The sequence below is a fragment of the Pongo pygmaeus genome, chromosome 14 (genome assembly GCF_028885625.2).
Source record: "Pongo pygmaeus isolate AG05252 chromosome 14, NHGRI_mPonPyg2-v2.0_pri, whole genome shotgun sequence".
NCBI classification, from domain to species: domain Eukaryota; kingdom Metazoa; phylum Chordata; class Mammalia; order Primates; family Hominidae; genus Pongo; species Pongo pygmaeus.
In genome coordinates, this window is record NC_072387.2 from 42,719,640 (window position 1) to 42,741,561 (window position 21,922).

Here is a 21,922-nt window from a genome sequence, read left to right on the forward strand (position 1 = left end):
CCTATAGTATGTATTTACCATATTTTCATATCCATGCATACACTGATGGATACTTAGGTTGCTTCCATATCTTGGTTATTGCAAGGAATGCTGCAGTGAACATGAGTGTTAATATCCCTTTGAGATCCTAATTTTAATTCTTTTCGTGTAACCCAGAGTTAGGATTGCTGGATCATATAGTAACTTTATTTTAAAAATTTTGAGGAAACTCCAGTTTACTTTCTCATCAACAGTGTACAAAAATTTCAATCCCTTGACATCCTCACAAGTACCTGTTACCTTTTGGTTTTTGGATATTTTTTGGTTTTTGGATAATCTTTGGAGTTTTTAAAATGAACTTTTGCTTTTTTGACGTATCATTGTGATTTAAATTATCATTTTCCTGATATTTAGTGATGTTGAACACCTTTCCATATATCTGTTGGCCATCTTCGCAAATATTTTCTACCATTCCGTTGGTTGCCTTTTCACTCTGTTGATTGTTTCCTCTGCTGTTTGGTAGCCTTTTAGTTTGAGTTAGTCCCACTTATTTATTTTTGCTTTTGTTGTTTGTGTCTTATGTGTCATATCCACAAAATCTTTGTATAGGCCAACGTTATGGAATATTTCTCCTAGGTTTTCTTTTAGAAGCTTTATAAATTCAGGTCTTATATTTGAATCTTTAATCCATGTTAATTTATTTTTGTGTATGGTGTAAGATAAGGTTCACTTTCTTTCTTCTGCATGAATCTCTAGTTTCCCTGACACCATTTGTTGAGGAGACTATCCTTTCCCCATTGGGTATTTTTGGCACCCTTTTTGGAGATCAGCTAACCCAATACAGATGCTCCCTTTGTCTTTGACTTTTGACAACTTCATGGTAATGTGTCTTTGATGTAGACTTCATTGGATTTATCCTATTTAGTACTCTTGGGGTTTTATGAATCTGAACGTCCATTTCCTTCCCTAAATTTGGGAAGTTTTCCATCCGTATTTCTTTAAATGATTTTTATGCCCCTTTCTCTTTCTTCTTTCCTTTTAGAATTTCCAAAATTTGTATATTGGTTTGTTTGATGGTTTTCCATAAGTTCTTTAAGATTTATTCACTCATTTTTGTCATGTTTTTCTTTTTATCCTCTGATAAATTCAAATCCCTTATCTTTGAGTTCACTATCCCTTCTGCTTAATCAAGTCTGGCTTTGAAACCTTCTAGTGATTTTTTTCAGTTCACTTATTGTTCCTTCAGGTCTGGATTTCTGTTTGTTTCTTTTTTAAAGTTTCTAACTCTGTTTATTTTCTCATTTTGCCCATGTATCATTTTCCTAACTTTGTATCATTGTCTATCTATGTTCTTTTGTAACTCGCTTAGATTCTTTAAGACAATTATTTTGCATTAGTTGTCAGGCAAGTGACAAATCTCTATTTCTTCAATGCAGGTTACTGGAAATTAATTTTGTTCATTTAATTGTGTCAGGTTTTCCTGATTCTTTGTATTTCTTGTTCTGTCTGGTTTCATCAGGGAAAGACCTTCACAGTCAACACAACTAGAGATTCTGAAAGTCTTTTAATTATTTGTTATGTATATATCTCCTTTGACATGTGCATGTAGATTCCAAATTAGAGGGAATTTACTGGTTTCTTTCTTTTCTTTTTTCTTTTTATTTCTTTTCCAAGAGCTCATAATCTCTTGCTTCTTCTGGTGTCTGACTTCTGGTGTTTGAACCACAGGCTGGGATGTGGCATAATCTCATTTCTCTCCCTTATTCCCTATGGAGAAGCCTTGAGTCTGTCTTCTTCCAATTTTGTTGAGCTGTGGTGGGTGCTACAGTTCACTTGCCCTTTTCCCTTTGTTCTTAGCTGCCCCCACCAAACTATGAGAATTCTGTTGGCACACTGGATTAGGTGAGACAGAGGCCAGCTTTTTGGGCAGTGCATGGAAAGGCCAGAGATGTTAAAGACAGGTTCCACTCCTCCCTCCTCTCTGGGGGAAGAAGTCTCAGATTCTGTGCATTTCATCAATCTCACAGAGCTGTGCTTGCCGGGGTAAGCTGTCCACCTCCTCTTCTTTGTTCTTAACTACCCCTAGGTGTTTGATGTATGCTAGTTCTGTCAATGCTTCAAGTGAGGCGAGGTAGAAACAGGCCTCTAAACAGTGCATTGTAAGATCATAGACATGGGCATGCTCTACTCCTTTCCATCTTTCCTGTGGGAGAAACCTCAGGTTCTCACCTTCTCTCAGTCTCACAGAGCTCTGCCAGCTGCAGCAAGCCCCTATCCTTTCTATTTTGGTCTTAACTGCCCCCAGGCATTTAATCTGTGTCAGTTCTGTCAGTGTTCTGTGTGGGATGAGACAGAAACCAACCCCTTGGGCAGCGTGCTGAAAAACTAGAACATTAAAGGCATGTTCCACTCTCTCTTTCTTCCAGAGTGAGAAGTCATAGGCAGAGGTGATCTCTTTTGGTACTAAGCTGTGTCAAGTTGGGGGAGGGGCTGAAGTAAAATAAAATTGCTCTTTTTACTAACTTTAATACGGCTGTCTTCCTTTTTGTGTGCATCTGGACTACTGCAAATTATGGGCTACTCATAAAGATATTTTTGTCCATATATTGTTGCTAAATTGCCATTTCGTGGAGGATGAAGGACGAAATCTCCTGTTCCACTATCTTGCTAATGTCATTCCTAGGATTAAGAAACTTAATTAAAGAGAGAACAATCACTGATCCCAACCCTCCAGAAGTATTATGAGTGGGGAGGAAAGTTAACCTTCAGGTAAGAGTAAATGGAAGGGGACTTCAGTTAATCTTCTTGCTTTGACTGTGAGAGATCATGTTCCCAGTTGCTAAAAAGAAATAGGGGCCAGGCGCGGTGGATCATGCCTGTAATCCCAGCACTTTGGGAGGCCGAGGCGGGTGGATCACTAGGTCACGAGATCGAGACCAGCCTGACCAACATGGTGAAACCCCGTCTCTACTAAAAATAGAAAAATTAGCTGGGTGTGGTGGCACGCACCTGTAATCCCAGCTACTCAGGAGGCTGAGGCAGGAGAATTGCTTGAACCTGGGAAGCGGAGGTTGCAGTGAGCCGAGATCACGCCACTGCACTCCAGCCTGGTGATGGAGTGAGACTCTGTCTCAAAAAAAAAAAAAAAAAAAAAAAAAAAGAAATAGGAAGATCTAAGAAAGTTGAAATGCCAGGCCTTGTTTTGTGAAGTTTAACAGAAGAGATGTAAAGACCCCCCACCATATGGATGGAGAACCATCCTGTATCCCATTTGAATAAAGAAATTTAATTCTTAGGCAATGAAAACAGATCTGTGTTATGGTGAGTAGCAAATAAATGAAATACCTGTCATTTAAAGAATAACAGAGAGGCAGGATGTTTGGCACTGGTGAAGAAGTTTTGATGGTCACTGCTGAGAGACCCAGCAAATGGACACCTTAGAGCTGCTGTATATAACACCAGGGAAGTCAGATGTCCACCCTCACTGGGACACTGCCACACAGTCAGTCTTCCCAGTTCTGTTGTCTTGGAAAGAGTTATTTTTATCCATTCTTTTGGGTACCCTGATTTGATTGCCTTTCCTTTTCCTCCCGCTGTTCCCATGACAGTGTGACCTACAATCTTTCCTTTTGAGAAGGAAAGCCAGAAATACATTCAGCAAGAAAGTTGTCCAAAATCGGAGGAAATCTGACTAATAAATGCATTTCACGCACTGCTTCAGGCAAACTTGTGTCATGTAGCCATGGTCATAGTTACCTATTTCGCCAAGGCATTACTCCAGTCCTGGCCATGCTAGTCCTCAAAGGCTGTCAAGTAAGAAAGCAACAATCAATGGCTTTACAAGTTTTTGTTGAAAACTCTGTTCATTCTGTTTATAATGATCTTTATTCTCTCAACCCCACAGAACACATACAACATATCAGAACCAACCTTAGCCTTTAATCATCTACTCTGTAGCATATAGAATAGTACAGCATCTGGCTTTGGAGTCAAGCAGAACTGGATTTGAATGATATTTGTGCCATTTTGTCTGTGACCTTAGATGAGTTTCTCAAACTTTGTATCTCAGATCAATAACTATTTTATAAGGTCAGGCACACACTTAGTGAAATACTGTGTGTTAAGAGCTTAAATGTCTGACATATGGTAGGCACTCAAATAATGTTAACTATCACCATCATTATTATATTATATCTGTTATCCTTTCTTCCACCTAGATTGTAAGCACCTAGAGGGCAGGGTAATATTATATGCTTTTATTAGGACCATCACAATATCAGGACTATCACTATTTTGCTCAAGTGAGAGCATGAAATCAAATATTTTTACATTTTAGAGGATATCTTTAAAGGAGTACTCCAGCTAGAAGAAGAAACGTTGGTCCTGAGGCCAGCTCTTCATCTCTGCTTTCCAACCATTGCTTTCTGTCTCTCCAGGTACCCTGATCCATCAATGTTCTATCCCTTTCAAATACTGAAACTCTCATCCTTTGCAAGCTTCTTTTCCTTCATCTAGAGGGCTCATCTCTCCTCTACATCAAAAAAATTATCTCATTGCTATTTTTACCAACACATCATTCAATTTTCCTCTTGACTTGTACCCTCAGATATCATCAGTGTTCCACAGGTATTACTATCATTTTTGTACCATTGAATTATTCCATAATTCTGTAATTTGGAAGCTCCTCTAACCCTGTATTAAAATCCCTTATTCATCTCTCACTTGTCATCTTTAATTGACTCAATCTAGAGTTCTCTTTCCGGTCCTTCTCCCTGAATTTTCTGAATGCATAACACTGTTGACTTTCATTTTCATCTTATGATTTTCATTTAGTTTAATTTCTATGTCAGTATATCCTCCAAATTCTTCCTGAGCTTCAAGGAATATTTTTTCCAAGGCCATACACCAAATAATGGTAAGTGGTTCTTTCCTCAGACAACTTCTATTTTCTCTAAACATTTCTCTAATTTGGTAGATCCCTTGCACCAAAGCAGATAATTCTCAGATTTAATGTTTTCATTCCTTACTTGTGCTTGTTACACAAGTTTTCAATATTTTTTGTTGTCTGCTAATTTTAGGCCTACAATATTGGCCTTTTTATTGATTTCATGCCATTATTTTGGTATTTTAGAAATCTGAATTATTTATGCATTAAGAAATGCTCATAGAGATATAAACTATATTAAAATTTGAATTAAAGAGGAACTGATATAGAAATAGAGATATAAACTGCATTAAAATGTGCATAGAAGAGGAACTGATATAGAAAGCATTATGGCACCAAAGATCATGTTTGTTAGTCATCTTGATTTTATCCATATTCAAGGTTAAGCCCTCAGTATATGTCCAGAGGTTCTTCATGAAGCTAAGAATGCGGATAAACAGTGTGGGAATCGAAATGAAGTGAAGCAAAAATAGAAGGTAGAGGAAAATAAATAGGAAGTAAAATGGGGTGTGTGCTGGGGGGGGTGGCGGCCTTTCCTTTGGATTCTGACCACTTTTCTGTCCCCAGGACAGAGTCCTTCCATAGCACAGAACCATGGCCACTCGGGATAGTGTTAGAGACATTATTTTCAAAATTTCAAAATCCAGTTTTAAAGATGGTCCAAAAAGAGGAGTAAAGTCAATGCCCTTCGGGTCTCATCCATAAGTTCAGAGCCCATTACCACTCCGTTGCCCAAGCTGGAACGCAGTGGCATGATCTCAACTCACTGCAACCTCCACCTCCCAGGTTCAAGCAATTCTCGTGCCTCAGCCTCCTGAGTAGCTGGGACTACAGGCCCTCACCGCCATGCCTGGTTAATTTTTTGTTTTTCTGGTAGAGGTGGGGTTTCACCATGTTGGCCAGGCTGGTCTCAAACTCCTGAGTTCAGGCAATCTGCCTGCCTCACCCTCCCAAAGTGCTGAGATTATAGGTGTGAGCCTCTGTGCCCAGCGGCCCTGTCATATTATCTAAGGACATATCTGCAGCTCCACATCCCTTTTCTTTCTCATCCAGAGTTATACGTGTTCTTGTAGGGCTTCACTTCTCCCCTAGGTTAATTTATTTATTTTTCCCCAATCGAGCTATCTAGAAAGACTAAAATTCACAGAAGAACTTCAGGCCTGTTCCCTAGGCATCTTTTTGTAGCCTCAAATAACAAGTATAATATCTCCCTCTCCTACAACACAGATTCCATGAGCTACAAAAGAGATCATGCAAAGAGAATAAGTAGATTTTTAAACTACTTAGGAACTACTTGTATATTAAACATAATTCGATGTATTTCTGTGAAACATATTTGATGTGTTTCTATCTACTGCAGTTAAAATCCATTTGAAAGCTCAAATTGCCACATCTTTGACTACCGCAAACCTCTTCAGGTTTTCTTCTGAGTTTTTCAGGCACAACTCAACGTTTTTGATGCATTCATTGTTGTATGTCATGGGAATATGTTGCAGGCTCATTTTGCGCATTTCCTCCTCCAAATCTGGAATAATCTATTTCTCCAGAAAATGTTGCTTTCTTTTGCTGGGAGACAACAGTTCAGAACAGAATCTGTGTGCTGGACACACTCACTGCTATTTGATTGGTCATTGTTTCTAAGCCATTTCAGCACACCTGACTGGGGAATAAGAAACTTCCAAATCATACTCCAGACTGCAATGGTTTTACTTAACTTCTTTTTTTCTGAGATGGAGTCTTGCTCTGTTGTCCAGGCTGGAGTGTGGTGGCACAGTCTTGGCTCAGTGCAGCCTCTGCTTCCTGGGTTCAAGTGATTCTCCTGCCTCAGCTTCCCAAGTAGCCAGGATTACAGGTGTGTGCCACTACACCTGGCTTATCTTTGTATTTTTAGTAGAGATGGGGTTTCACCATGTTGGCCAGGCTGGTCTTGAACTCCTGACCTCAAGTGATCCTCCCACCTCAGCCTCCCAAAGTGCTGGGATTACAGGCGTGAGCAACCACACCTGGCCAACCTCTTATCTTAAATTGGTATTGCCTTTTCCCACATCAAGAATCCTAGCTCTCAAAAGCATTGGGGAGGAGAAAGTTAAAATATCACAGAATTATTTACTGACTCCTCCCACATTTGATATACACATTTTCAGAATAACAATACCAATACTAGGACCTACAGTGATGACTTAATATAGTTAAAACATTTTTTGCATATGCCTTCTTCATTATTTTATAGCTTAATTGTATCTTCATTGTCAGAGGATATATATACTACATTCTCTACTCATTTTGTCTTCATTCCACAAGTAAATGTATATTTAACGGGCATAATTAGCCCTTATGTCTCTGTACCTATTTTTGCCTGAACTTGTTCTATAGTAAATTTTTCAGGAAGGGTTCATAAGAATAATATCCTGGGTTCTCACATGCTGATGACAGTTTGTCTATACCCTTTACACTCAAAAGTTGGTTTTACTGAATAAAACATCCTTAGCTTACATTTTCTCTCCTTCAATACTTTAAATACCTTACTCAATTCTTCTTTTGTCAAAAAGTCTGGTAACAATAAGAGTTTCTTTCTCTTATAAATGGCTTGGTCTTGTAAACAGCTGGCCGAAAGTTTTTCTTTTTCTAATCTTTAAATTGTGCTGATTTTTTTTTCTAGGAATGTCTCAGGGTTGGTTATTTTGTTTCAGTTTTGTAAAGTGTGTAGCATGCCCTTTCAATATGTAATTTCAAATCATTTTTATATTTCAGAATAATTTTCTTCAATTATAGTCTTAGCATTTGTTCTGTAATCTTACTTTTATTTCACCCCAACCCCAATTTGTGGTACCCTATTATATGTATTTGGATCTTCTTTGCTTTTCTTTTGTATTTGCCACAATTGTGCAAATCCTTTTTATCATTTTGTTTTAATTTTTTATGGGAGCTAAAAATTTTGATTACATCGAGAAAAAGGGGGAAGATAGATTACAGAGACTGGGAAAAATGAGTGAGGGAAGAAAGGAGGATAAAGAGAAGTGGATTAAAAAGTACAAACATATAGTTAGATGGTAGGAATGAATTCAATGTTTGATAGCAGAGGAGAGAGGCTACAGTTCAAAATGTATTTTAATTGGGTGATGTACACTGTCAATATTCTGATTTGATCACTCTGTATTATATGCATATAACAAAATTTTACATGTGCTCCATAAATTTGTACAAATAAAAAATATATCATTTTAAAAAATATAAATAAAATCTTTTTTCTTTTCTTGTTTGTTTTTTTTTTTTGAGATGGAGTCTCGCTCTGTCACCCAGGCTGGAGCGTAATGGCACGATCTCGGCTCACTGCAACCTCCACCTCCCGGGTTCATGCTATTCTCCTGCTTCAGCCTCCCGAGTAGCTAGGACTACAGATGCCCACCACCACACCCGGCTAATTTTTTTTTGTATTTTCAGTAGAGACGGAGTTTTACCGTGTTAGCCAGGATGATCTCTATCGCCTGACCTCGTGATCCGCCTGCCTTGGCCTCCCAAAGTGCCGGGATTACAGGCGTGAGCCACCGTGCCTGGCCTTTTCTTGTATTTTTATATTATTGTCTTTTGTATTTATTTGCTTTAATGTTCTGATAAGTTAAGTCTTCATTTACGAAATGCTTTTTCCTTTTATTTCTAATTCTTTTCTGATTTTTACCACCACACTCGAGTAATTTTCATTTTGTTCTTTTATATTGTGTATAATTTTCTTAATATATTTTAGCTTATTTTCAAATATTAGGTTGTAATTTTCATCTTTTATGCTGTGCCTTTCCGGCATTTAAAAATTTTCAGTTAGTTTCCTCATAGTTTTGTATGGAGTGTGACTTCAATTCTTCTTTGTTACTTAGTTTTATATAAAATCAGTTTTCCTAATCTTTCAGGAGGAAGGCGTGGTTCAGGATTTTTCTTTAACATCATATTCTAGAGCTTCTAGTATTTCTAACATCTCTATTTCTCTTCTCAATTTTATTTAAACTTATTTTTCTTTAGTTTATTTTTTTAACCCAGTTCTGCTTAATTTGGAGTCTCTTTGCACCAGTTTTTGCAGCTGTGTGTAGCTCTCTCCTTGAATGAATCTTTGTTTCTTTAGTTTTGAGAGGTCAAAACCATAGCTCTTTCAAACCTTACTGCAGACCGCTTTCTCTTATCTGATGTTGACGTGTGTGAAATCCCTCCCAGTTTCAGCTTCTGTTCTCAAATTGGCTCCCTGAGCATTGCAATGAAGATCTGTATTTTATTTTGGTTTTAACAGGTCCGTCAGATGTCATGTTGACTTGCTCTGCTTTCACCTATGAAGATGCTGATATTATACAAGTATGTATCTGTCACTGGTTGGCTCTTACCTACTCATATTTTGGGGTTCATGAGCATATTTTGTTACCTAGATTTTTGCAGGTGTTTGGCATGGATTTGCAGTTTGGTTATTCTAATTGCTCTATTTTTACGTGGGGATTTGAGGAGATTAAAAAGCACACTTTTGCTGCCATCCTTCCAAAGGTTCAAAATGCTTTTTTTTTCCTGTTTAATGTAGAATTTATGTTCAACTATTTGACAAAAAGAGAGAGACTTCTGCCCTTGAATACACATATTTTCTACTATCTTAACTGATTTTCTTCACAGACTACCAGTGCCTACACTTATCTTCTTCATTTCTTTCTCTTCCTTTTCCTATAGTAATAATTTCATGATTGTTGGACACTTTCCTCAAAAGACATTTACTTAATTACACATGGAAATATAGTAGCTTTTCAGTGGATAAACCTGACAGACAGTGCATTAACAAAGTAAGCAAGTGCTGGAACAAATAGATAAATCATGTAGATCTTGATATAATGCATCCGGAACACTACCTCACTTCTGCATTACTCCTGCCCCAACATCCTGAATCCAATCATGAGGAAACAGCAAACAAACCCAAATTAAGGGAAATTCAAACAAACTAACTAGCTAAACCACTTCAAAAATGTCAAGTGAACAGGCAACCTACAGAATAGGAGAAAATTTTTGCTATCTATCCATCTGACAAAGGGCTAATTCCAGGATTTACAAAAATCTTAAACAAATTTACAAGAAAAAAACAAACAACCTCAACCAAAAGTGGGTGAAGGATATGAACAAACACTTCTCAAAAGAAGACATTTATGCTGCCAACAAACATATGAAAAAAAGCTCATCATTACTGGTCATTAGAGAAATACAAATCAAAACTACAATGAGATACCATCTCATTGGTTGGAATGGTGATCATTAAAAAGTTAGGAAACAACAGATGGTGGAGAGGATGTAGAGAAATAGAAACACTTTTACACAGTTGGTGGCAGTGTAAATTAGTTCAACCATTGTGGAAGACAATGTGGCGATTCCTCAAGGATCTAGAACCAGAAATACCATTTGACCCAGCAATCCCATTACTGGGTATATGCCCAAAGGATTATGAATCATTCTGTTATAAAGACACATGCACACATATGTTTATTGCAGCACTGTTCACAATAGCAAAGACATGGAACCAATCCGAATGCCCATCCATGATAAACTGGATAAGGAAAATGTTGCACATATACACCATGGAATACTATGCAGCCATGAAAAAGGGTGAGTTTGTGTCCTTCACAGCGACGTGGGTGAAGCTGGAAACCATCATTCTCAGCAAACTAACACAGGAACAGAAAACCAAACACCACATATTCTCACTCATAAGTGGGAGTTGAACAATGAGAACACATGGACACAGGGAGGGGAACATCACACAGAGGGGCCTGTCAGGGGGTGGCGGACTAGAAGAAGGATAGTATTAGGAGAAATACCTAATGTAGATGACAGGTTGATGGGTGCAGCAAACCACCATGACACATGTATACCTATGTAACAGATCTGCATGTTCTGCACATATATCCCAGAACTTAGAGTAAAATAATTTTAAAAAGGCCAAAAAAAAAAAAAGTCAAGGTTGTAAAGAAGAAACTGTTCTAGGTTAAAAGAAATTAAGGAAACTGGGTAAATAAATGCAATGTACGATGCTGAACTGGACCAAGAAGAAAAGTACATATTTTTATTTTGCTTCAGTGGACATCAGTGAGATAATTGGGGAAACCTGAATATGGTTTATAGATGATATAAATAAGCTATGTCAGTTATAGTGGTTTGATTTTGATAATTCTACTGTGGTTATGTAAAATAATACCTATAATTTTAGGAAACTCACACAAAGGATTTAAGAATAAAGGGGTATTATTACTGTAACTTACAGTCAATTCTTGTTTTTCACAGTAGTTGTGTTATATAAAGTTGCTGAAAAATACTAAGTTGATGAATACTCTCCTGTAACCATTGCTTCTAGGAGAAATACAGGGTTAGATTCCCATGAGTCTCTGATTATACAATTTAATTAACCCATTGTGTTGGTCTTTTTATGTTTCTATAACAAAATACCCAAGGATGAGTCATTTATAAAGAACACAAACTTACCTTCTTACAGTTTTGGAGGCTGGGAAGTCCAAGATCAAGGCATCAGCAGATCCATCTCTGGTGAGAGTTGCTCTCTGCTTCCAGAATGGTGCTTTCTTTCTTATCCTCCAGAAGGGGCAAATGCTGTGTCCTCACAAAGCAGGAGAGTGGAGGAGTAAAGGGACAAAAAGGGCCTAACCTTGTTCCCTCCAACCTTTTTATAAGGCACTAATCAATTCATGAGGGCAGAGCCCTTATGACTTAATCACTTCCCAAAAGGCCTACCTCTTAATATGACAACAATGGGGATTAAGTTTCAACATGAATTTTGGAGGTTACATAGCCAAGCCATAGCCCCAATTAATACATAATATTGTTGTATGTGTGCTTTTGTTTAAAGACACCTTATTTGATATACATCGTTGATTCATCAACATTGGACTCATGGCCAACTGAATCATAATTCATGCCTAAATGAATCTTATCTAACCTAAGTATTTTCTTCATAAGACAGAAATAAATGTATATCATATTACATATGTTGTATGTACATTATATATACAATTGTATATTTTAGAACATCATTAAAATACATGTAAAGAAAAAATGGTAATGCACATGTAATTAATATTAATACTTGAGTAATCTGGTTGAAAAGTATACACAAGAATTCTTTGTACTAATTTTTCAATTTTTCTCTAATTCTGAAATTATTTGAAAATAAAAAGTAAGAATTAAAAAAGTAAGGCTTTTCCTCTATTGTTTTCTGATAAAATCCAAGAAGCAGCTAGGACAGGGCCTCAAATGTGTTGAATAAATACTTCTTTAAGGAATGAGTGATTATTGTTAAGCAAAGTATCAAATCTACAGAACTAGAGTTAGAAATGTTTCCCATAAAAATGATGGTAGAGTACATGGGAATTCATTATCTCTGTACATGAGGGAATGTATAGAGAAAGGCTAGTTTAGCGTTGTAGTTTTCATCGATTAGATGTAGAAAATTCAAAAATATTTAAGTTATTCTTCCTCCTATCATTTCTCACAGTAATAAATTGTGATTGGTAAGCTTATAGACTATCATAATTATAGTAATAGTAATTGTGCAGCAAGTAATGTTACTGACGTGCTCTTTTTTAAAAAGTACAACTTTGTCAACTATTTATTAAACGTTACAGGCATTCAACTGACCTTTGTTTGATCTCAGATACAACTTGTGATGGCCCCAGGTTTGAAATAAACCTGGCCCAGGATTTTACTTATTCAACACATGTCATTTAGTATTCTGCCCATCTAAGCATCTTATTTTAGAATCAACCATATGGAATTTTGATGCCAAGACTTATCTTAATTCTGAGCTATCTAATAGCATGGTAATTACTACAAAGCCATCAAGTACCACCAAACAATTTGCATTTCCTTAGGGAGTAATTTTCCTACAGGACAAATAGCCGTTGTCAAAGGACTAAGAATAATTTTGTTTACAAGCACAGATTTAGAAACCACTAAACAAGTATGAACATGCACTGAAGATGTGACTTTCACTCTTAAGTATTTGACTTTAAATCATTAAGCTTTAAATGCTTGTAATGAATTTTAAAAAAGCATTTCAGCTCTTCTGATGAGTAGTAAGAAAGTAGGCCTCTGCGGTTCTTCTTGACCCATTAATAGGAATGTATGTTAAGAGCTCTTGTTTATTCTCACCATCTTGGTTATAAATATATTCAAAACCAGAAAAGAAAAAATTTTTTTCTTTAATTCAATTCAGTTCAAACCAATTCAGTAATCATGAATCAATCACTTATTTGTGCAAGACACTATACATAAAGCTTTAAAAATATACTTACTGATTTCAAAATATTTTAATTATTTTGCCTCTCATGGTGCAGCAAAGCACCAAAACTCCTACATGTGCCCCTTTGGACTGCTGATATTTTGATATTACTCAAATTCCTGGTTGCTCTTTCTTACATGAGATATTTTAGATCTAAAAAATTTAATTTATTGCTTCAAAATCCCAACTTATTTCATCATAAACACCCAATATTGTTGTTCTGCTTGATTCTACAGAAAAAACTTTGGTATTATAAACAATATAAATTTGTCCATTAATAACTTACCTTATTAGAAACAACATAAAAGATTTATCTCATCAGAGCCTGTTACGTTGCCGAAACTGCACTTTCATTATTAGTTCCTCCCCTAGAATTGACTTCAAAAAAATAAATTCGTATTTAAATTATGAATGGGTGTAAAATGTTTTGATGTTTCAGATTTTAGAGAGACCTAGTGTTCATCAAATTACGAAATAGAACTTTTAAAGTCAGTCTAGATGCCTCCTAGTAATTTAGCTTTTCAATTGGCCATAATTTTTGGCTTACAACATTAATTAAAACACTCGTGCTGAGAGGTTTTTGCTTCCCCTGGTGACTTTTCCTGGAATTGATGTACTTTGACAGAGTAGGGCCATATTGCAGTAGTTATAAGATGTAAAGCTGAATCGAGTATGTTGATACTCCCTGAAGATATTTAATAGCTCAACACTTTATCTGAGATGACATAATGGCTGTCAACAAGATTGCTACCTGAGACAAAGAATCACCTTATCAGTAGAGCCTATAAAATGTAGCTAGTTAGCTAAAACTCAACTTTATTATTTTTTTACTATCGAGTTATATGTAACAAAATGAGGGACCTTTTTTTGTCTCTAAGACTAGTAATAAATGATCTTGTAGAATAAGCATTTGTCTCTTAGTATCAAATAGAGATATGCCAGTTATCCAGAAAAAAAGAGTGGATAAAGGAAAGAGTAATTTACATATCTGAATTCCCCATGAGAACTGTAAGTTGCCAAAATAAATGATCATAATTATTTATCTTATTAGCACATTGTAGATAATGTTTATGATAAGATTAAGACTAGACTTTGAATTGACGGAAGCTTCTTAGCAAGTTAGTGAGTTTATCTGGTTTCCATAATGATTTCTGCAGCTATCAACTGCAGTGGGATCTCCATCAACTGTGAAAGTGTCTCCCAAAGAATGAATGTGTCATGATACCACCAATTCATTTACTGCACAGAGAGAGCTAACTAGAAGGCTGTTTTTTCTTAACTCACTATCTCTCATCAATTAATCTCTTGATATGAAGAAAAATCTCTTCCTTCCTTACAAAATTAAGTTTCTGAGGCTTTCTGGTTCAGGAAATTGTGTGTATCTATTACTTGATCAACCCTTTATTGTTTGGTCCAAATCTTCTCCAGATATTTATTATCCCACCTCGTAATCATTCACCTTACAGTCATCACAGCAGGATAGGGTCATGCTACTAAAATTGCTATTTGGCCAAGGTGGTAGTTTATAAATAATCAGAAACTATCAATAGAGTTTCAATTATCTGAAAAACCACTTTGAAAGGCAAAACTAAATGGGAATATGTGAATTTTAATATTCATATTTTGATGCCTGCTTTTGAAATATTACTGTTTACGTATCTTATAGATAAAATATTCTCTCAAATGAATTATTTTAAGACAATTACAAAACGTAAGGATTTTGAGTGAAAATAGAGTGGCAGTCCATTAAGTAGCCTCCTGGAAACCATCAGAGAAAATTAACAGGGTCAGCATAATGCAGCACAGATGATGAAGACGTGGAAAAGGATATATCAAGTTAAAGCTCTGCTCTGTGCCCTTGAACAAGTCACATATTTTTCTGTACTCTTATCTATATAATACATGGTTTGGACTTGCTTAAAATGCTTTCGATAAATTGTATCATTTTTTAAAAAAGAAATTGTTCAAATGTAAAGTTTGTCTTTCCTTTCATAGATATTAAAAATTGTAAAGAAAAAGTGATGAAATAGAAGGCTGTCTTCTCAAAAGTGGAGGTTATTTTGTTGGGAAGAAAATATGAGGCCAAAGAGTTGAAATCCTGTGATAACTACCCCATTTAATAAACATAATTCCTCCTTTAATGGATATCAAGAGAGTCTATCAAATACTGGTCAGTCTAGGTACACAGAAGCACCAATTCACAGCATAAATGAATTATTTTGGAACCACTGAAAAATGTTGATGTTTCTGCAATCCTTTTCCTTGAGTTCTAAAGGTCACAGGAAGGGCTCATTCACATAATTTCTTAAGCATTCATGGGATGCTGCTGAATAGATTCAGCTACTATCTTTGCCCAGTGAACTTTCAAAATCACCTTAGGTATAATTGTCTAGGAAGCCCAATTAAACTGGTATGTTCCACTGGATCTCTTTCCCCATAGGTTTTTTTTTTTTTTTAAATATGGAAGTAAATTTTCCTTTCTTCTTTCTTTCCTCTTGTACTAAATATTTGGGAATAGATTATGTTATTATCTTTACAATCTTCTATGGTAGTTGAAAAAAGGAGTAGGAAGACTGATTGTGTACCAGGTGGGCACTGAGGGAGAGGACAGGTCCATGGATGGGCCTAGTCTGGGTGCAGCCTGCAGCTGCAAAACAGCACTCACATGTCCATGGCTGTACAATGTGATCCCGCATGAGCAGCCGTGGCATCAGGGTGAATCCGAAAGGGATGCAGAGGACAATTTTCTTTCAGCTGAAGTTTGAAGTCAAATCTCCAGATGGCAAAGGGAAGAAGAATCAGGCAGATGAATAATAACAATAAATGTTTATGGCCATGCTTAAGGCTGCATTCTGTGGGAATGTACTTTATGTACCAGAAAAGTGGAGCTAAACTTTCAGAAATTCAAGAATGGGAAAGAATCTCTCTCACTCACTAACATGATATTTGAGGGTAAATCTTTTTATTCTACTATTTGAGCTAAGGCAAAACTCACAGCTACTACTGGGAGAGGAAACATCTTGCCTATTACAAATTATTTGGGTCGGATTCTTTCTTAATGGCACATTTTGATAAAAAGGATGAGATTGCAAGAGCACTTGGTTTGGGGACAGTGATTCATTTAAAAAGAAGAAACGACTGAAAGGTGGTATCTGAGAGCTGGGTAGATCAGTAGAGATTCTTCTAAAAATTTGGTCTGTATATATCTGTAGATGTTTTAAAAAATAAAATATATGTGACTTCCCATGCAACATAAGTAGTTATCAATCTAGTGTATTACTAGGACATGGTTAGGAGAGGTATGGTTTATCTGAGATAATCATCTAGAAAGAATAGCAAATAAAATACCTAAAAAAAGAATAATAACAAGGGAATTGTCAGGTATTGAAATGTACTCTAAAGCTACAGAATAAAAATTTTTATTGTGGTAATGATGCCACCGATGCCAGAATTGACAGAGCCAGTATAAGAACTTACTAGTTGAAAAAATAGACCTTATATGTATAGAAATGTAGTATACATATCACGCATACATGATAAACTTATTAAATATTCAAAACGAAGTGATTAGCTTATGCATAGTCTTGAGGTAGTTAATATATATGAAATAAATTAAGAAAAATAGCTATTGTTACAAAACATAGGTGAAAAATAACAAACATCCTCTCAAATGCATAGCTGAGTTCCCAAGAAGGTAAGGGTATTCTCCAGATGCTGAAAATTAAAGCCAAGCTAAAAAAACTGAAGTGGTGTTACCTGGAGTTGATTGTAAACCTTGGAAAACAAGACTTTTTTTTTTTTGAAACAGAGTCTCGCTCTGTTACCAGGCTGGAGTGCAGTGGCACGAACTCTGCTCGCCACAACCTCAGCCTCCCGGATTCAAGCAATTCTCCTGCCTCCGCCTCCCAAATAGCTGGGATTACAGGCACCCACCACCTTAGGCTAATTTTTGTATTTTTAGTAGAGACAGGGTTTCACCATGTTAGCCATGATGGTCTTGATCTCTTGACCTCCTGATCTGCCTGCCTGCGCCTCCCAAAGTACTGGGATTACAGGCCTGAGCTACTGGGCCTGGCAGATATTTTTGTTGTTGTTGTTGTTTTGGCATAGAAAGACAGGAGATAGAGCTGTCATACCACTCCTGGTAGAGGTTCACGTGATGATGACATATAAATCTAAGACTTTTGATATTTACACCTCTAGAGAAAGGGTGGACTAGAAAAAAAATTTAATCTTTTGGTGTAGGGGTGTAACAGAAACTTGTTAGATTATGCCTGAGTTCTGGGTGAAAAAATTCCCCAAAGAGAGTTTGTAACTACCAACATGGTCGCTTGGAAGTTCTTACTTCCTAAGTGGCCTAAGAAACCCTGGGCTGAGAACACAACAAAACAAAAAGTGACTATTTGCACACCCATGTTTGTGGCAGTACTATTTACAATAGCCAAGAGGTGGAAGCAACACAAGCATGCATTGATAAATGAATGGAATAAAGAAAACATAACATATATACATATAACAGAATATTATTCGGCCTTAAAAAGGAGGAAAATTGTGACACATGCTCCAATACAGATGAACCTTGAGAATATTATGCTAAGTGAAATAAGCCACTCACAAAAAGACAAATATAGTATAATTCCATTTAAAGTATCTAAAGTAATCAAATTCATAAAAAGAAAGAGTAGACTCGTGGTTATCAGGGCTGAGGGGTGAATTGGGGAAAGATAAATTATTTAATTGGCATAGAGTTTCAGTTCTCCAAGAGGAAAAATTTTGGAGATCGATTTCACAACAATGTAAATATACTTAATACTACTGAACTGTTCACTCAGAAGTGGTTAAGATAGTAAATTTTATGTTATGTTTTTGCACAATTAAAAAAAAGAAAAGATGGTGGAAAACAGTGACACTGTTTGAGAGCAACAGTAGTATCAGGGAAAAATCAATCCAAATACTCTTTGACAGGTGTGCCTTCAACACAGACTGCTCAAAACTCCCATAAATATGAATCACAGATGAGCAGGAGCTCATAATTTATAATCACAAAGATCATAGGAAATAAATTAGATATTATCAAGATTAAACAAAAACAATGAATGACAGAATATAATTTAATATATTCAAAATTTTAAAAATCATCAGATTATTCAATAACGATGAAACTGTTACAGATCATGAAACAGATATATTGAAATGCCTAATAAATTACGGGAAAAAATAGAAAAAGGAGAAAGATTTATAAAAGCAAAGTAATATAAAAAATAGAACGAGAACTTCTAGACATGAAGTACATTGTCATTGAAATTTAAAATTTAATGGGTGACCTCAATAGGATAAGATAATATTAAAGAACTGGAAGATTGATCTGAGAAAATTTCTAGAAAATAGGACAAAACCTCAAAGGGACACAAAATAAGAAACAGAAATTAAGACATGGATAGTAGAATAAAGACTAACGTACATCAAATTACCTTTAGAAGATGAGATCAGGGAGAATTAGGAAGAGGTAATATTTGATGAGATATATGTTGAGAATTGTTTAGAATTGATTAAATTAATATTCTGATTCAAGAGTCATAACACAGTTTACAACTAGACATACCACAGTGCAATTTCAGAACACGAAAGACAATGAGTGTGGCACAATTCTCCAGGTGGCCTTGAACAGCCCAGTACTCCCCATTTTCTTGCATGTATTAGCTTGGTACAAAAGTAACTGCGTTTTTTGCCATTACTTTTAATAATTCTCAATAAAGACTGTAGAATGTGCTGAGATGAAATATCCATAGATGAGGGGGAGCTGGCCATAACAGCCTGGGCTTTATTCCAGTCCTCTCATAGAACAGGAAGTTCTTTAATACTCTAGCCCAGTGAGTCATGTTACTATCAGAAACATAACCTCAAAGGGCTGCCTTCAGGGTCCCTCATCTGCAGTGCAAGTGGGCACACACAGTCAAGACTCCATCCACCCTGTGCAGCATTCTGAACCTTGGGGGACCGACTCACAATGAGTTTTCAGTTTTGGTTGTCCCCTGCTACTTGGTTGTAAGTAATAAAATTGTTTCATGTAACTTGTTACATATAAATGTGTTCTGTCTTACCGGATTTAGACAAGTTGGTAACCAGTGCACAGTGAACCTGTTTCATAATCAGATCTTAAAAGCACCAGAGAGAGCAAAATATCTAAAAGAATATATTATTTTAACAGGAGAATTCTCACTAGTAACAGTAAACCCAGGAAACAGTAAAATTATATCTTTAATTTGCTGAAAGTACCAACCAATAATTATATTCTAAGCTATGTTGTCATTTAAAATAGCGATATAAAGACATTTTCAGAAAAATAAAAACTGAAATAGCCCACCACCAATAAATGGCTTATTAAAGGTACTCTAAATAATATACTTGAAGGACGAAATTGAAACCAGAAAGAAAGTCTAAGATGCAAGAAGAAATGGCAAAGAGACTGGTAAACTGGTTAGTAAACCAAATTCTTATACTAAGCCTCAACTTTCCTCTTCATCTCCCTCTAGTTATCTTTTTTTGATTGTTACTGTAATTCCAACTTTATTACAGAACATACAAATATTATTTAACTTTACCCTTTGAAATGTGCTGGGATATGGTTTATACAACCTAGCATACTGTCGGTTTTTTTAACGTTCCATAAGCAAATAAATCATCAGATATTCTTTACCTGAATATCTGACACCTGTTTGGTGTAGGCCCTCTATATGTAAATAAATATATATAAAATATTTATATACAAATGAGATAAAATGTAAATTGTTTTGTTCAAATTTCTATATTCTTCTTAATGTCTTTGTCTTTGTGTTCTATCAGTTACTAAGAGAGGTAGGTTAAAAACATCAGCTCTGTACTTTTGCTGTAGGGTGGTTGCATTGGGCAATAGTAGGTAAACATTCCTTCTGCAAACACTATAAAATACTGGATATATTGCAAAGGTCATATGAAAGGCTTTGAAATCAACAAGAATTAGACAATCTAAAATTCCAGAGATGGAAAATTCATTCCTAAGTAAGTTAGTAATTTCTGACTGTCTTCTTCTATGAAGTCATGTGATAATTTTGAGTTTAGGCTGACTCAGACTTGGCACAGGCAGAGGGCTACTGCCAGAGATGAGAACAATCAGAAAAGCATTTGCATATCAAGCAGAGCTGGCAGAACAAACTAGACAATAGAGAAGCCCCAATCACAAGGCTAATTTTACCCACAGTTCTTTATTGAGTTCTTAGGCATTGCAAGAGGGAGAGAGCTATGCTAGAGAGGCCGTGTAAAATCTACCTCAATTTTGTGGTGTGGAGGAGACAAAACTTCCTCTGAAGGAAGAAGGTCAGCAAGAAACATATAACTGGTATGCTCTTAACATATTTTGAACATATTTGAAGCCAGGGCCTAACGAATAGAGCTCAGAATCTTGGAAAAAAGAATGTTCAGTGTAGAGGAGACAAATTCCACCAGGCTTTCAATGGCCTTGGAGGGCCATATTCATGGAGGATTTCAGATCAGAAAGGCCTAGTGAAATTTCCTGCAGTTCATGGTGCTTAGGAAAAGCACCATGTCCCCTTCATAATATTTGCCAGATTTTAAATCTATAAAAAGTAGGAGTCCAGAGACTTCAGTTCAAATCTCCAAAGGATGGAACTTCCAGGGTAGAAATAAGGAAGATCCATGAAGTTCTCAAAACAAGCAAACAAAGACATAAAAAACACTAGATAGGGATTAGGGAAGCAGGAATTCCCAAGGAACAAGAAAAACTAAAGAGAAACTGAATTTTTTCAGCAATATCTCCAATCTGTTCTTTATCAGATAGGTGAGATCAGTAGCTCACACTTTCTGCCTAACAGAGGAAGTAAGAAATACTCATTGGTGAAAAATATTATCTGGGGCTTCTACATTATTTTATACACAACTTGTGACATATGATTAAAAAAACAGAAGACAAACTATGGAAGTCAGTAATTAGGAAAAGACATTTTTGAAGTACACACACACAAAAAAAACCCCACAAAAAATACTGCCAACTTAGAATTTTATTCCTGGTTTGAGAAAGTCTTTAAAAATAAGATGGAATTTTAAAGGAATGTGTTCAGGCAAATAAAAGTAGAACAATTTTGTCTTCAGTTGACATGCATAATAAAAAATAGTGAAGGAAGTTTTCATGCTAAAGAGAAATGATCCCAAATGGAAGCATGGAATAAACTGAAGAATTAAAAAGTACTGAAAATGGCACACATTTGGATAAACATAAAGGAATATTGAGTGTTTCTAAATTATGAATAATAAAGTTTTATGCAGTTTATGACTTATGTTGAAGTCAAAATATGTGACAACATTAGCTCAAAGGACAATAGGGAGCTAAATGGCATTAAATTGCTATATTCTATTTTACCACTAGAAAGTGGTAAAATCACTAAGCTAAATTAACCATTACAAATCTGCTATGCAGTTGATGTGTCTGGTATAGTCACTATAAAATTAATATAATAATAGCAAACTAAATAGCTAAAGATGAGAAAAATAGAAACAAAGAACAATTAACTCATCCGATATAGGTCAAAAGGGAAGTAATAAACAAAGAACAGAGAAGAGAAACAAAAAGTAAGATAGTGCACTTAAACCCAACTCTATCAATAACATTAAATGTAAAAGGACTAAACATTCCAACTAAAAGGCAA

At 35.9% G+C, this 21,922-nt stretch overlaps 1 long non-coding RNA gene across 1 annotated transcript in view; it reads left to right on the forward strand.

Moving 5' to 3' along the window:
* The window catches only part of LOC134738049 (uncharacterized), a 98,642-nt gene that overhangs the window by 53,108 nt on the left and 23,612 nt on the right, over nt 1-21,922 (forward strand). Inside the window, exon 3 of the long non-coding RNA XR_010123539.1 lies at nt 9,198-9,259. This is a non-coding gene — a long non-coding RNA (uncharacterized LOC134738049). The remainder of the gene's footprint in view (nt 1-9,197; nt 9,260-21,922) is intronic.